Source organism: Zootoca vivipara, chromosome 4, assembly GCF_965207765.1.
Source record: "Zootoca vivipara chromosome 4, rZooViv2.hap1.1, whole genome shotgun sequence".
Lineage (NCBI taxonomy): Eukaryota > Metazoa > Chordata > Lepidosauria > Squamata > Lacertidae > Zootoca > Zootoca vivipara.
This window is the reverse complement of record NC_142587.1, coordinates 91,299,083-91,316,282: the sequence shown is the minus strand read 5'-3', so window position 1 is coordinate 91,316,282 and position 17,200 is coordinate 91,299,083. Positions and strand designations below refer to the sequence as shown.

General features: G+C 44.0%; 1 long non-coding RNA gene across 1 annotated transcript; it reads right to left on the bottom strand.

Moving 5' to 3' along the window:
* Positions 1–587: 587 nt before the first annotated feature.
* On the bottom strand, positions 588–15,967 carry LOC148686047 (uncharacterized). The gene is made up of 2 exons (XR_015949796.1): positions 15,682–15,967; positions 588–883 (listed from the first exon to the last, which is right to left on the bottom strand). It is a non-coding gene; the product is annotated as an uncharacterized LOC148686047 (long non-coding RNA).
* Between the last annotated feature and the right edge of the window lie 1,233 nt (positions 15,968–17,200).

Here is a 17,200-nt window from a genome sequence, read left to right as displayed (position 1 = left end):
ACAGGTGAAAAAGCTGGAAGTTGTCGTTTGTTATCATGCTATCTCTCCTGGCACACACCTGGTTGGACTGGTCATTGCCTTTTGAAGAGCTCCGAGTAAATCATTACACAGAGAGACCTCATATCACCTACATTTGCGAAGGGGTTAGCCTGCAAGAGAAAGACAAAGGCAAAAGAGGTCACTCACACAGGGGGCTAGACTAGATGACCCTTGGAGTGCCTTCCAACCCTACAATTCTATGATTCTTCATGTGTATGTTGTTGTTTAGTCGTTTAGTCGTGTCCGACTCTTCGTGACCCCATGGACCATAGCACGCCAGGCACTCCTGTCTTCCACTGCCTCCCGCAGTTTGGTGAAACTCATGTTCGTAGCTTCGAGAACACTGTCCAACCATCTTGTCCTCTGTCGTCCCCTTCTCCTAGTGCCCTCAATCTTTCCCAATCTTCATGTGTATATGACCTTCTTATTCCTATAAGCTTTGGGGAATGGACTGCTTTTAATGAAAGGGCTGGGACTGTGCTGTTTCTTTTGCAATTATCTGTATGTTTTAAATAGATATTTTACATCTATACATAGTTTTAATTCTAGAAATGTTTTATTGTGTTTGTTTGTTTTTATTGTTTTCCCCACCTATGTTTTTAGCTATTTTTTATCTGTAAGCCACCCTGAGTCCCTGTCAGGGGAAAAGGCGGCGTGTATCAATAAGTACAGTTGTACCTCGGCTCCCGAACGCCTTGGGAGTCAAACGTTTTAGTTCCCGAACGATAAAAAAAAACTGGGAGTGTTCTGGCTTTCGAATGTTCTTTTGGAAGCCGAACGTCCGGCGGGGCTTCTGTGGCTTCCGAATGGCTGCTTGAGTTTCCGTTCGACTTCTTAGGTACAACTGTATATAATGATGATGATAATAATAATAATATATTTAGTAATACAAATATAAAATATAAATGCTAGTAAAATACAGTTTACATTCTAGAACAGCTCCCTTGCCCTAAATAACATTCCCCTCATATCTAATCTGAGCTGGTTTAAGTGTGTGATGGGGTACTGTGATTCCCACGCCCTCTTCCTTTCCGTAGCAAGTGGCTTGCTTTCTGCTAGAGTGGCAGCTGATATTGTCGATATTATTTTATGCATTGGTTGTTAAATATTTTTAAAGTCCCCTTTTCAGTTATTTGGACTGTCTGTATACCAGATTTCTGCCTTTTAGTTGCTGTGGGAAGGCTGTGGCCCTTTGGATGTCCTTGTGGGTGAGAACCAAGAAATTAGCTACACTAGCAAAAAAAACCAACAACAACAGTGTTTTGAATGCGTTATATACATGCAAAACCACATGGTGCTGGAGAGCAAAGAAAATTTCCATGCGATTTTCCATAGCATTTCCCCCCCTTTTGTTATAACGATTTAATTTCTGGCTTATTCATAGTGTGTTCCCCCGCCCCATGTGTAGATCCACCCCAAGTGGCTTTTATACAGAAAAACATTCTGCCCACACCTGCACATTTAAAGCAGTACAAAACAACTGTAAACAGTCATGTCTAGGGAGAAAAACAACAACTATGCCTCAGCCTTCAGATAGGGATGAAACTTCCCAAAAATCTCGATATTGAGCTTATCCACACTGGGCTTTTCTAATTCCTTAACCTTGCTACTTAACCTTGATGAGAAGATGAGCGGTTTCCCCCACCCACCCCAGTTCTGCTAAAACTGTGAAGAATTGTTTCATATTATATATGTTATTATATGTGTAATATGTGTATATTGTAAGTATATACTGGGGTGTGTGGGTGTTAAGGGAGGGGTAGTACCTCTGACGGGGGACATGCTGTTCTCCTTCTGGGGTACCGGTAGTTTGTCCACCTTGGGTCCCTACCCTGCACTTAGCTCTCAGCTGTGGCTCCTAGGTGCTGTCAGCATGCGACAGCAGGCACACCCCAGGAAATGGCTTTGACTGGCCAGCTAAACTAGGTGAGAGTAGTTGATGGGTCTCAAACTCTCAGTGAGTTAGGGACTTCCCCTGCAGGTGAAAGAAGGCTCTGGCAGATTGAGCGGACGAGACCCATTGTGGGTCCTTTGGTCAAGAAGACAGATTCTGCATGTGCCGTAGAGGGAAGTGAGGGGCAGGTGGGACTCGTCAGCCTGGGAAGGAAGGAGAAAGAAAACTCTGATCCGAAACCTTCACTGCCTTGCGGGATATCTTGGGGAAAGGAAGGGATAAGAAGTAAATCCTACACAGATCCTTCAGAGAGTTGTTGCCTTGTACAGTGGTACCTCGGTTTACAACCACAATTGGTTCCAGAAGTCCGTACTTAACCTGAAGCGAATTTAACCTGAAGCGAACTTTCCCATTGAAAGTAATGGAAAGTGAATTAATCCGTTCCAGATGGGTCTGCGGCGTTCGTAAACAGAGGCGGTTGTAAACCAGGGTATGACTGTATGCCTCTTTCTGGCAACTCCTGCAGCCAAGCTGGTGCCAAACATCTTGCTCTGCTTTCCTTGGACCACAACAATGAGGGGAGGGGCTTGTCATCTGGGCAGCCCAGGACCTCCATACACACTGCCCAGGCCTGCACACTTTGGTGCTGCTAACACAGCAGTTTGACTTCACCCCAGCGGCTTAGAAAGGGGGGTGCACCCTGCCCCGGGTGTCATCCTTGAGAGGGGTGACAAAACAGCATACCACGGGGGCGGCCCTTGCCTGCCCTGGCCTACACTGACCTGCAGTGCACAGATTGCCATGGCGCCCCGCTGGGCGGATCACTGCGGTGCCCCCCCATGTGCGGATCGCCTGGGTGCCCCGCTGGGCAGATCACCGTTCACCCCCATGCATGGATAGCTGTGGGTGCCCCCTTGGGCGGATCACCCTGCCCCTGCCACACTGGGTACTGGAGCAGCTAGCTACGCCCCTGCTTCACCCCTGGAGGTGAGCTCCATTGTCTCTCGAGACCAACAGATGCCAAGAACAACAATGTATATACTCCATGTTTTCTAACATAGCCTAGGACACTAATTCCGTCATTGGACATATGGCAACAGTAAAATAATCAGCACTGTATAATTATGATGCAGAAGGACATTACAGCACGAGGCTTGACTCTTTTATACATATAATATTTGTATCTTTTCACTTAATTAGCATATAATTGTATACAATCTTTTCATGTACAGTGTTACCGCGACTTACGAACGACTTGACAACCGAATTTTTCGACTTACGAATGGAGGTAATGGCCGTGTGCTTACGAATGTCTCGACATCTGGGGGAAAATCGTGGCGGTTTTAGATAGGGATGTTTCGACTTGCGAATTTTTAGATAGTGTTGCTTTGACTTGCGAATTTTTCCGTTTCCAATGCATTCCTATGGGAAATCGCGTTTCCAATGGCGTTTTTCGACTTACGAATTTTTCGACTTACAAAGGTGCCTTCGGAACGGATTAAATTCGTAAGTCGTGGCACCACTGTAATTATAACTGACAATGCACAGGCAACTCAGGCATAAATGGGCACTCAAGGCGAGCGAAGCTCGATGGGATCAGAACGGCCAACTTCCACCTATAAATCCGTTTATAATGGATTTCTCTTCCATCTGTAACTCCAGAGAGTTGATTAGTGTTGGAATAGTTAGTGCTTTATTAGACGGGCAAAAGCGCAACTCAGGGCGGCACCTTATCACCCGCTGCAAGTCTTACATCTGCTGGCAGAAGATGGTAATGATCTTGAGGTCTTCAGAGTTAATAATTACTCCCCGTGACTCAATAACGGCGATTAAGAACATCCTATTCTTATTCCATTTTGCATTTGTTTGAGAACTAGTTTTGCTCTGGCCGCATTAGCATGTTTCTGCTGCTGTGGTCATTTTAATTTTTTAAGAAAGAAATAATGAACTCGTTAAATGCAACAAATGAAGAGCTTTAATGGCTCAGAACTTTAAACTCCTTCTTTTCCTGCATCTCTCAGACAGAAAGCCAAGTTTTCTTGCCGCCATGTTTCTCTCCCTAGAGCTCAAGGGTGGGCAGTGATAATAGAGGTGGCAAGGGATGAGGGAACCTGTCACTTTCTTTCCATTTCTCATTTTTTTTCAATCTCCACATTCAGTTCTCCACATTTCCACATCATTTTGCAATTTACTTGGGTTTTTTTTCAAAAAAGCCCTCATGGGAAATGAATCAGAATTTTGGTGCGAATTTCACCTAATATACACATTCAGGGGTGGATGTGCGTACAGGGGAAAACCCGCTATAAATAAGTCAGAAATCAAATGGTTATAAAAATGGAAAAGAAAAAACGCTATGTAAAAATCGCTTTGAAATTTATTTTGCTCTCTGCTACAATCTGGTGTTGCATGCTTATAACGAATTCAAAACGTTTTTTGACTAATGTAGCTGAGTCCCCGGTATGCAATTTTGCCTAACATAGAATGCTTTGAATAGCAATTTCTCCTAATGCAATTAATTTTTATCAGCTATTTCCTCCAATAGATTGTTGTGAGTTTCGGCAGGGGTGGGGGTTAGCCTGCATGATGAGTCTCCTCTCCTTCCTGGGATCCTGGATCTGGCAAGGATTAAAATATGATGAAGGATCCCATTGTTGAACTAGCCAGACGAGGGTCACAGTTGCCCCCTAAGTTCCACCTAGGTTAGAATAACAAAGGAAGTTACTCTGTGCCGGAGTCCAAATAGGCATAGCTGCCAAGTCTCCCATATTCCCCGGGAAACCCCCGTTTTTCCAGCTGTCCCCAGCCGAAAAAAACAGATTTTTTTTGTTTTCCCCCGGTTTATTCTGGCGCAGTGGCCATTTTGGAACTGGGCGGAGCATGCTGAGAAGCGACTTTTGATGCTGCTTTGCCCAGTTCCAAAATGGCTGCAGCGCGACTTCTGGTGCGGCGGCCATTTTGGAACAGGGCAGAGCAGCATCAAAAGTAGCTTCTGAGCATGCTCCGCCCAGTTCCAAAATGGCGGCAGCGCTACTTCCGGTCTGCTACTTCCAGTCCAGTCCCATATTTCTCAGGCCGGAACTTGGCAGCTATGCAAATAGGTGATCTCCTCACTTGCCTGGTAGTGTGAAAGACAATGGCCAGAGTGGAGTGTGTGTGATCTGGATGAGAACCAGGCAAAACCTGAGAGGGAAAGAAATGCCTGATTTCTGCTCGCCACAGTTGGGTGTTTTGAGTTACAGTATGTGCAGGGCCGGATTTAGGTTTGATGAGGCCCTAAGCTACTGAAGGTAATGGGGCCCTTTAGATGTCCAGTTGTCCTTTGTCAACAACAAATTGATGTTGTTTTTTTGTGTTGAATATATGCTATATGGTAATTTATGAACCTAAAGGTAAAGGGATCCCTGACCATTAGGTCCAGTCGTGACCGACTCAGGTTGCGGCGCTCATCTCGCATTATTGGCCGAGGGAGCTGGCGTACAGCTTCCAGGTCATGTGGCCAGCATGACAAAGCTGCTTCTGGCGAACCAGAGCAGCACACGGAAATGCCGTTTACCTTCCCGCTGTAGATCTATTTATCTACATGCACTTTGACGTGCTTTCGAACTGCTAGGTTGGCAGGAGCTGGGACCGAGCAATGGGAGCTCACCCCGCCGCGGGGATTTGAACCGTCAACCTTCTGATCAGCAAGCCCTAGGCTCTGTGGTTTAACCCACAGCGACACCCACTGTTTTTTATGGACCCACTGAATTTATGGACCTAATGGGTATCTAAAGCCATTTGCACATAACAAATAGGAGCCTACACAACACTGCTGCTTTATGTTTATTTTATTTGTTTTTTATCTTATATTTTGGAAATGTACATCCAGGTTTCTTCCCTTTAAATTTTTTGGGGGGCCGCAAGAAAGTGGGGCCCTAAGCTATAGCTTGTTTAGCTTATACGTAAATCCGGCACAGGTTATGTGAACCAGAGAAGCTAGAAGTTGAAAGCAAAGCCAGAGAGACAGAGCCATGCCTGATATCTGTTGGAATCCTACGCCCTGGCTATGGGAGAAGCAAGATCCTCTTTGGGGTGCTAATGCTGTGAAGCCCTCCATTGCAGGCTCAGGTTGTATATACAGTGGTACTTCGGGTTACAGACGCTTCAGGTTACAGATGCTTTAGGTTACAGACTCCGCTAACCCAGAAATAGTACCTCGGGTTAAGAACTTTGCTTCAGGATGAGAACAGAAATCACACGGTGGCAGCGCAGCGGCAGCAGGAGGCCCCGTTAGCTAAAGTGGTTCCTCAGTTTAAGAACAGTTTCAGGTTAAGAATGGACCTCCAGAACGAATTAAGTTCTTAACCCGAGGTACCACTGTATGTGTAAATAAATCATATACAGTGGAACCTCGGTTTATGAACACCTCAGTTTACGAATTTTCGGTTTACGAACGCCGCGGACCCATCTGGAACAGATTAATTCACTTTCCATTACTTTCAATGGGAAAGTTCGCTTCAGTTTATGAACGTTTCAGTTTATGAACAGACTTCCGGAACCAATTACACCCATGCTTCAGGTTAAGTACGCTTCAGGTTGAGTACTCCGTGGACCCGTCTGGAACGGATTAATCCACTTTCCATCACTTTCAATGGGAAAGTTCGCTTCAGTTTATGAACGCTTCAGTTCATGAACAGACTTCCGGAACCAATTGTGTTCATAAAGGAACATGATAAGAGGTGAATAAAAATATGTGTGTGGCATGGAGAAATGGGATGGAATGAGGTTTCTCCTCCCTCTCTCATAATACCAGAATCTGGGTTTGTCCCCAAAAGCTGAATGTAGAAATATTCATGGCTTATGAATCCACTTTCCATACTTTCAATGGGAAAGTTTGCTTCAGTTTATGAACGCTTCAGTTTATGAACAGACTTCCGGAACCAATTGTGTTCATAAACCGAGGTACCACTGTATCCTAAAGACATCACAGTCTCCGCTGTCCCTCATTCTGAAGAAACAGAAACCTGAGTAAAAAAAGTTTGGTTTTGGGAAGCTCGATGTCTTCCTTGCTTTTTTATACAAACTAGTATGTGCATTTTTGTACAGACCACTTGGCATGATAACTGCACTTCCAAGATCTGGAGAAGTGCAAATTTCAAAGGATGGCTGTGTTTCATCTTCTCGTATTTTTGAGGAGAGTGGATGAGGTAGATGAATTGATTCGGATTTCTTCCCCATCCTTTGCATAGCTGCCAAGTTTTCCCTTTTCTCGTGAGGAAGCCTATTCAGCATAAGGGAAAATCCCTTAAAATAACGGATAACTTGGCAGCTATGATCCTTTGTGGTGTGACACCCAGCCCATTTGCTTTTTCAATCCCGTGTGAACCATTCTGCAAGTTATGACTCCTTGCTGAGTCATAACATAAGGAGCTGGGAAGCTGACCCGGGAATTTCTGTGTAGGTGGTGGTAGGCGAAGAACATCCCGTCTCAAACTCTGTGGTGATACCAAATGCTCCATCCTTGCAAGCTCATCTGGGTTCAAGGGAGAGGGTGAACTTTCTCCTTTTATTAGGGGATAATCTTTGACCCTCTGGCAAATGGACAGAGAAACACAAGCAGCTTGCTCGCTCTCTTCCTGAAATGGCAGGTTTCTTTTCGCCCATTGTGGGAAATACCGAGGCTGCTAACATGAGTGAGAGAGAGAAAATTTTTTGTGTTTTTTTAAAAGAAAAAAACGTAACTGTATTCCACATACTCTTTGCAGGATGCATCAGAGATTCATGTGGAGATATAAAAAAAAAATTGACAAAAAGAAAGGGCTTGGTTTTCAAATGCTGTTTCCTCAGGAGATGGCTAAGTCTTGATTTGTCTGAAATAAACAGAGAGAGAAAAGAAATCCTTTGCCCGCTCTCTGAGGTGACACAATCAAATCATAGCTGCCAAGTTATCCCTTTTTAAAAGGGATTTTCCATTATGCTGAATAGGCTTTCTCGCGAGAAAAGGGAAAACTTGGCAGCTATGAATCAAATGCTGCCTCAGCAATTCCTTTCTTTATTTTCTCTTTTTTCTTTTAAAAAAAAAGAAACCTGTGGAAAGCAAAAGGAATTTCTCAGGGTATAGATTTTAGTTTGCCTCGTGATTTTTCAGCACTTGGTCGTGGTGGTGGTAGGGGATTTATTTAATTTTTATCAGAAAAGCTCCCAAGTTTTTTTGTTTTTTTTCTAAGAGGCCTTCTCAAGAAAACCACTGTGGGCAAAATGCATATTTTATCAAAGCCATTTGGAAAGTATGTGAGGCGCTGGAGTGTTTATCCTCTTACCCTCAGCCAGCCCTCAGGACTTGGGTCTACAATCAAATTTTTGAGGGCGAGATAACTTTACAATGTAGGGGGGCCACTTACACATTGCTGGAAAGAGAAGGATGGAAACCATTGCCAAAAAAGGAGAAACAATTAAATCTTATTCCTTCGTGTATTTAAAGTACTTATACACCGCTCTCTCACAAAACATCAGGCTGGTGTACAACAACACTGAAGCCTTAAAAAGCAATACAGAATAATCATTAAAAGAGTAGGGTTTTCCTGGAAATTTTGTCAATTTCCACCCAGACACTGCTTCCGACAGCAGTATTCCAGGTATGTCCGGGAAATTCCAGACGTACGGCAACCCTAAAAGAGAGGCAGTGTGGTATAGTGGTTAGAGTGTTGGACTGGGACCTGAGAGATGAGCATTTGAATCCCCATTTGGACGTGAAGGTCACTGGGTGGCCTTGGGCCAGTCATTGCCCCCTCCCTACCTCACTGGGTTGTTGTGAGGATATTGTGGGGAGGAGGAGAACTATGTACGCCATCTTGAGCTCCTTGGAGAAAAAGGTGGGATGTAAACGCAATCCATCTATCAATCAAATGACTCAATAATATTTTTTAAAGCTTCAAAGGCACGTTGGCATAAAATAGCCTTTAAGAAATGTAGTGTAACTTTATTTCAGTAATGCTTTTGACGAAGTCCCCCATGATATTATTGCAGACAAGATGGTAAAATGTGGGCTGGGTGAGGTAAATGTTTAGTGGATTTGTAGCTGGTTGACTGACAAAACCCAAAGAGTGCCTATTAATGATTCCTCCTCATCCTGAGAAAAAGTGACAAGCGGGGTGCCGCAGGGTTCTGTCCTGGGTCCATTGTTGTTCAACATACGGTGGTACCTTGGTTCTCGAACTTAATCCATTCTGGGAGTCCATTCGACTCCCGAAACTGTTCAGGAACCAAGGTGCGGTTTCTGATTGGCTGCAGAAGCTTCCTGCACTCAATCAGAAGCCGCTTAAGCCATATCAGACATTTGGCTTCCAAAAAACGTTCGCAAATTGGAACAATTACTTTCGGGTTTGCATCGTTTGGGAGCTGATCTGTTCGACAACTAGGCCGTTTGGGAACCCAGGTCCCACTGTATTATAAATGACTTGGATGAAGGAATTGATGAGATGCTTGTCAAATGTCCTGGGAACCCAGAAAAAAAAATGCTAAGAGCAGGAGCTGAGTGAGACACATCTCCCCCCCCCAAAAAAACCCCTGGGATTTAGCCAGTCTAGCTGGACCCATGGCCTGACTCATTATAGAACAGCTACCTGTGTTCATCTGATGGCTAAGTTTGGAAACAGTAAAATGGCTACATTTATTTTAAAAAGAGCCTGAGAGATTTATAACGGCTTATTTTGAACGATGCTTGGCTGCTCTCTCCTTCCTAATCAGTGGATGTTTGTGCCTCCCATTGCTCAAATGAGACCTCCATTAGTCACACATCACAAAAGGAAAGTCTTGCCGTAGTTGAGTTTGTCTAGACGCTGTGGGGGGGGGAGGCGTTTTTATGTACATTTTTGTATGGGAGCTCATCACACATTGACATGTTTGCCCTGCGATATTCTGCAAAGTGTCATTCTGCCAATTTCCACCCAGTCCCCATTAGAAAGGCGCTCAGGCTTTGAATGAGCTCTGCTTGATGGTTTGCCGTAGGAATGACACACGCGTTTCAGCAATAATTGGCTGGCTCCCCAAATGGCTTGCAACATTAGAATCCAGCACAAAATCCGTTAGAGGTGTGTTTCTGTTTGTGTGTGTTGTATGGCACATCAGTTTCTTCTAGCCCCTGGAAGCTGAATCCATTTCTATATAGAAAAAAACCCTTTCCCAACCTTGTGCCCTCCAGTTGTTTTGGACTACAACTCCCATCAACCCCAGGCCTTCCCTTAATCTCTAGAAGGAACAGCAACAAGGAGTCTGGGGGCACTCTAAGGACCGCCGCGTATATTGTGACAGGAACAGGTATTTAAGGAGGCGTGTTACATGCCTGTAGGCTACTAGCCATGATCACTATTCCCTGCCATGGAGGCAACTTCTTCTGGTTCCTCATCCCTGCTGTACAGTGGTGCCTCGCAAGACGGATTTAATTCGTTCCGTGAGTCCAATCGTTTTGCGAAAAATTCGTCTTGTGAATCGCGGTTTCCCATAGGAATGCATTGAAATTTCTTTTTTTGCCCATAGGAATGCATTTATTAAATTTCAATGCATTCCTATGGGAAACCGCGATTTATTGGAGAATAATATATATATGATAAGAATAATATTGGATTAAACTGGGTATTGAAACTTGCTTAACCTAAATGGTATATCCCAGTTTCCAGTGGCCCTTTAAAGTAAGCTTCACGCAGAGTGTACACAGTCAGAAGTGGACCTGGCTAAGAAAACACCACCAAGAGCGTAGGGAATTATCTCCCTTATATGAAACCCCTTACTAGCTGCACACTTGTAAAAGTATGCAGATGAAAATGCAAACGGTTGGGTTTCTTTAACTGAAAAACAAACTGAATCTAAAGAGACTTTAAACTAAAGATAAATGCTTTATCCCACATTCCAAACCTCCCTCAAAACTCCCACATAACTCCCATTAAACAACCCAAGAATTAACAGCAATCTAGCTTTATAACTAAGCAACTCTCATACTAAGATTCAACTAAGGAATCTCTTAAACTGAGAGTCTCTCTTACTAAGATTCAACTTGGAAACTCTTAAACTGAGAACAACTGAGAGAGTGATCTACATAGAGATGAATCAAACTGTAAGATCTAACTAAGAGATACAGAAGGCTTTCTGGCAGAGCCTTATATACAAGGAGCAGAGCCCACGCCTGTGGGCAATTAACAGAAACACCGGCACCTGTTTCTCTTAAACAGACAGTATTTACATTAGACCGGCTCTAAAGTAACTTGACTATTCAAAAAAATCCAACACGATTTGCCAGACGAATTTTTCACAAAATTAATTCGTCTTGCGAGTTACCATCAGATTGCAAGACGCATTCGTCTCGCGAAAAATTCATCTTGCAGGGCATTCGTCTTGCAAGGTACCACTGTATATGGGAAAGTGATAAGCGTTACCATCCCTTGTCGTCCCATTCCAGAGGTGCCTGTGGATCAGGAGGGATTGGGTGTGGACTGACTGATGAACGATCCTCACATGAATCATTTGGGGTCAGAAACTTCTCTCCTTGCGTTTCCCATGAGCAGAGGGCTGGGCTGTCCTCCTTGCGAGAGGAAATGGGAACCAGTTCAGCAGCTCACCACCATTGGCTTCCCCTGGTGTTTTTCTTTCTGTTCTCCATGTCGCATATTAGCAACAGATATGACTATTATAAAATCTCCTTGGGAACACAAGAAATGTATTGCATTTCTTGGCTATGGCTGCGTTTGATAATTTAATCCACACCGAGACCACAGGGCTTCCCACAAGCTCCATAAAACGTGCCATGGAATAAGTCGTACTTGATTTGGAATCCAATTTTCATTTTCCTCTCCCCCATTTTGCCATAATAAATCAGATTCTGATTAAAGATACCTTGAGTGAGCACACACGCACCCGGTCAGCCTTGAGCCACATGAACTCTCACACAAGTTTAATTGCTCGGCAAAATTTCCAGCAAAGGCAGGACATCGGGGTTGCCTCTAGCAGACCCTCCAAGTGTCCCTATTTCCCAAGAACACTTCCAGATTTATAGAAGCCGTCCCAGTTTCTGATTTGATCCTGGATTTGATCCCACTTTTCCTTAGGGCGTCTCAATTTTCATCAGAGAAACGTTGCAGGGTATGGAGTTATCCAAGCCCTGAGCCATCTGAAGGCAGCTCTGTATAGGGAAGTTTTAAAATGTTTAACGATTTGTTAGGTTTTTATATATATTGGAAGCCGGCCAGAGTGGCTGGAGCAACCGTCATATGGGCAGGGTATAATAATAATAATAATAATAATAATAATAATAATAATAATAATAATTTTATACTATTTTATTAAATAATGATTCATAGAATCATAAAATCATTGGGTTGGAAGGTACTCCAAGAATAATCTAACCCACCCCTGGCAATTATTATAAATTATTATTATTATTATTATTATTATTATTATTATTATTATTACCATTATTATAAAATAGGATGCCCCTATTTTCATTGGTGGTGATGGACTCTCCTTCCTTGGAGGTTTTTAGGCAAAGGTTGAATGGCCATCTGTCATGCACTTTAGTTGAGATTCCTGCATTGCCGGGGGTGACTCTTGGGGTCCCTTCCAACCCGACGATTCTGTGATTCTATTATTATTATTATTATTATTATTATTATTATTATTATTATTATTATTATTATTATTATTTATACCCCACCCATCTGGCTGGGTTTCCCCAGCCACTCTGGGTGGCTTCCAACAGAAAAATGAAATGAAATAATCTATTAAACATTAAAAGCTTCCGTAAACAGGGCTGCCTTCATGTCTTCTAAAAATCTGGTAGCTGTTTTTCTCTTTGACATCTGGTGGGAGGGCGTTCCACAGGGCGGGCGCCACTACCGAGAAGGCCCTCTGTCTGGTTCCCCGCAACTTGGCTTCTCGCAACGAGGGAACCGTCAGAAGGCCCTCGGTACTGGACCTCAGTGTCCGGGCAGAACGATGGGGGTGGAGACGCTCCTTCAGGTATGAATGAGAAGATGTATAAGTACCTCATAAGCAAATCAGAATGAGTGCTCATAGTCATATAACAACCCCACAAACAAGAAAGACTGAGCATAGAGTCTAACCTCCTCGTAAGCCGGGTCCAAACCACTCTAAAGCTGGCAGTAGGAAGTGCTAAATCTGGCTCTACTGTTGCTGATATGACCAGGAACCTTGCAAGACCCAATAATTATTATGCAAATTACTGCAATTAATCATTATTGTCACAACAGTGCAATTAATCTACATGGCGTTTTCTGGAAAAATAAAAGCAAAAAAATTGCCAAGGAACTTGCAGTTTCGATTTAGATCAGGGGTGAGGACCCTCCAGCGCTCCTGATTTTGTTGGACTGCAACACCATCTCATCAACCCCAGTTTCAGACACCGTTGGCGATGGGGGAGACTAAGGAGCTAAGCCAAATACTTCCCAGAGAGAGGCATTTTGAATTGGAGATTGAAGAAAGGAGAAGTGGCGTGCCTATACAATTTTGAATAATTTTGGTAGCAAAATTCTGAAGAGTGGAGATAAACAGGAGCATACTGGGAGGGGCCAGGCGACAGTGAGATCAGCACATGACTAATAGACATGACCTCCTTTCTCTTTTTAAAGAAAAACCACAGACTCCTGCAGAAATGTGAAAGACACAATCTAAGACTGGAAAACTGGAAAACCTGTGGGATAAGCAACCTCATATAACCAACATGCTTAAGTCTAGTTAATGAAGGGGTTAAGACCATAGAGTAAGCTGTCCTGCCAGACTTAGCTAGGTCACTCACCCTCACATTGGGAGGAAGGGTCTATCAAACCTTAGTTCTTACTTAGTACAAGTGAGGAGGTCTGGACCAGTGGCTCGTAACTGCTGCCGTCCACGTTGTTTTTGCTGCAGTGTATTAGCAACACCAAAGTGACCTCCCTGGGGCACAAGTCTGGGCAGTGTTTATGGAAGTCCTGGGCTGCCCAGATGACAAGAAGACCCCCCTCTGAGCCTCGCTGATGTGGTTCAAAGTAAAGCAGAGCAAGATTTTGCACCAGTTTGGCTGCAGGAGTTGCTGGAAGGAGGCATACGAGACGCCATCCAACAAACTTAGGAACTCCAACCCAGATTTCTGTAGGGTTTACTGCTTAGCCTTTTCTTTTCCCGAAGATATCCCGCAAGGCGGTGGAGGTGTAGGACTAGAATTTTCCTTTAACGAGATGGGCTGGCTACCTTCCCAGGTTAAAGACCCCATCTTCCCCCCACTTCCCTACAACATGTGCAGAAACTGCCTTCTTCACCATTGGATCCACTCTTGACCTCGTCCGCTCAATCCACTGGAGCCTGTCTTTGCATGCAGGGCTAGTCCCTAACTCACCGAGGGTTTGTGACCCATCAACTAACCTCACTTGGTTTAGCTGGCCAGTTGAAGCCGTTCCCGAGGTGTGGCTGCTGTTGCATCCTGACAGCTTCTAGGAGCCTCAGGGCGAAGGGTACTTTGTTCATTCACTAGCATCCCTGACATTAAGCTTCATGATACTTATTTGCACTGGATTGTGGCCAAGATGCCTAAATTATGAATCACATCAGCCTGAGGTTCAGAGGGTATTAAACAGCAGAACAATTTGTCTGTCCTACACTGGGTCATACTGGGTTATTTTTAAATAAAAAACGACTTGTACTTACGATTTTCTTCCCATACAAATATTTTAATAAATTAAGCCTTTGGTGATCAAGAGGCATATTTTAGATGTTTGTAGCATATGTAAAGATAGGAAATTGATGGGGGGTGGGGTGGGACTGAAATCTTTCAGGCCTAGATTCGCCATCGTTTCCTTTCAAAGGGGAATATAAGAAGTTGATCTCGGAGGCTTTAACTCTTAACTTTCATCTACGTAGCTGAAGCACTTTGTTCAGCACTTGGTGGTCAAAAACAAAGTAGACCCCTTCCCTAACCCTAAATCTTCCCAGCCTCTGTGGCATGACCTGTGCGTGTTTATCTAGACTCCCTGGATGTACAGCTGTGCAGTAGGAAACTCATTCTGCGTGACAGGGACAGTGGAGATGTTCTGCCCCCCCCCTTACAAGGCTTTATGGCCCCTGTATACCAATTACAAGGGATCGCAAGTACAGAGATTGCTAAGGCACTCAAGTCCTTGCTAAGGCACTCAAGGTTTCCCACAGTGAAAATAGGATGTGGGGCTAGATGGGCCTTTGGCCTGATCCTGCAGGCTCGTCTTATGTTCTTAAGGCTCCTTCCTCCAATATCTCAAATAGGTACAGATGCACCCCTCAGCTCTCCCTGTAAGACATCCCATTATTTCCTGTGACAGCATGACAGCCATTGGGGGTGCTGCAATCTCACACAATTTCACACTGTGATCTCGCTCCCTGAAAAACAACAACACTTTTTTGGGGCCGCGATTTAGCAAAGTGCCTCAAAAAGCACTTTTCCCCAGGGCCGCAATCTCGCGTGGGTCACGTGACTCGTGCGGGAGTGCGACCCTCGGAAGGTGGCGTCCGGGCATTTTGTCGCGACGTGTTGGAGGGTATGAAACTACCCACTCCTTTACTTTTGACATTTGCTTCAGAACACTGGAAAACTGAACCAGATGGACCTTAGTCACATCTTTCAGAAAAGAATGCACGTTCCTATCTCTTACATCAGAAGCCACAAACAGCTTGGCTTTGGTAAGTTGGTTCTCAGGACTGGGGTGTTTCAACTTTACTCTCAGTATGCTATATAGATATGTTTCAAAACTGCTTACATTCGTGGACAATTATCCGGCCTGTCAAGGGAGTCCTCTTTGCGAGGCATTCTGGCAAGAATCAGCATCAGAGCACGAGTTTGTTCCAGGGAAAGCACCCAAAACTTTCATATATACTGCAGTTTCCATCCAAAGCGAGCCATTTTTACAGCAGGATATCCCAGGAACTCCAAAAAAAGCAATCCAAGGCCGGAACTCCTGTCAGCCAGCCCTAATGGATTCAATTCCACGTCTCCAACAAGGGTAACCAAATGGACAGAGAAACAGACAAGGCAGGTTGGGTTGCCTGAAAGAATTAATGGGTAGGCAGGAATGGAGAGAGTAAGACAAACAAGGTCAGCTTTGAGACCCAAGCCGGAACCCCTATAAGTACAGAGCTTCAGGTGCAAAGCCTGCTAGGATTTCCCAGAAGGCTTTGCGAGTTGCTGTTGATAGTAGCTAAGAGCAAACGAGTAAGGGCTAGCCATCATATCATACATCCCTGCATATTTTAATATAACCATTCGGATCAGTTTTCCACTTTTACATCCATCAAAAATTATTTACTCTGCTGAATTTATCTTAATGCTGCCAGCATTTTCAGCTGCATACAATTATTTTCCATATATTCAATAAATGTTTCCCGATCTTCTTTAAACATATGCTATTCTTGCTCTCTTATTCTATATCTTAAATCTGCAAGTTGTACATATTCTGTCAACTTAAGTTGCCAATCCTCTTTAGTTGGGACCTCGCTCACTTTCCATTTTTGGACTAACAAAACACGGGCCGCGGTTGTAGCATACCTAAATAACCTTTTCTGACACTTGGGAATTTCAGTCTGGGTTACCCCCAACAAAAAGGACTCTGGGTTTTGGGGGAGAAGGTAGTTTTGAACATTTTTCTCAATTCACTATTAATCATTTCCCAATGTCTTGCTGCTGATTTTTGTAAGTTTCTCTGGCAGCATTTCTGGTGAAAGGATGGGGTGCAATGATAGGGCCCTTTTTAAATATAGAGTCAATAAACAACAAAAGAGAAAACAAGCTAGCTGGGCAGATGTTGAACATTAAAGCAAGTAAAGAGCAGGTGTTCTACATTTAAAAAATAAAGAACGAAACACACCACTGGCAGGGCTCTTAATACAAACCTGCAACAGGGCTTTTCCTAGTCTATGGAGGGAAACAGGGAGTGATACTAGGCTGTATTTAAAGGGAAGGCACACAGTTAAAGTCAGTGTGCCTGACTTCAAGAAAGGGAGCAGGAGGCTGACACCTACTCCGGCAGCTACAGAACTGAAAAGGAAATGCTTGACTTGTTTTCTTAATAGCCTTGTTGTTCCCTTTCTCCTTTACAGAAGATATTATCAGCTCCAGTGGCTTGGCTCTGTAGCTCCAGATCGCCCTCTCTCAGAGTCTCTTGTTCGCTTGACTCTTGGATCAACTCTTCCGCTGGCTGCGCTCGGAAAGTCCCATCGCGAGCTGCTTGTTAACATTTAACCGAAACAAGCCTTAAATCATAAGTGGAAGCTGTCCAGCCC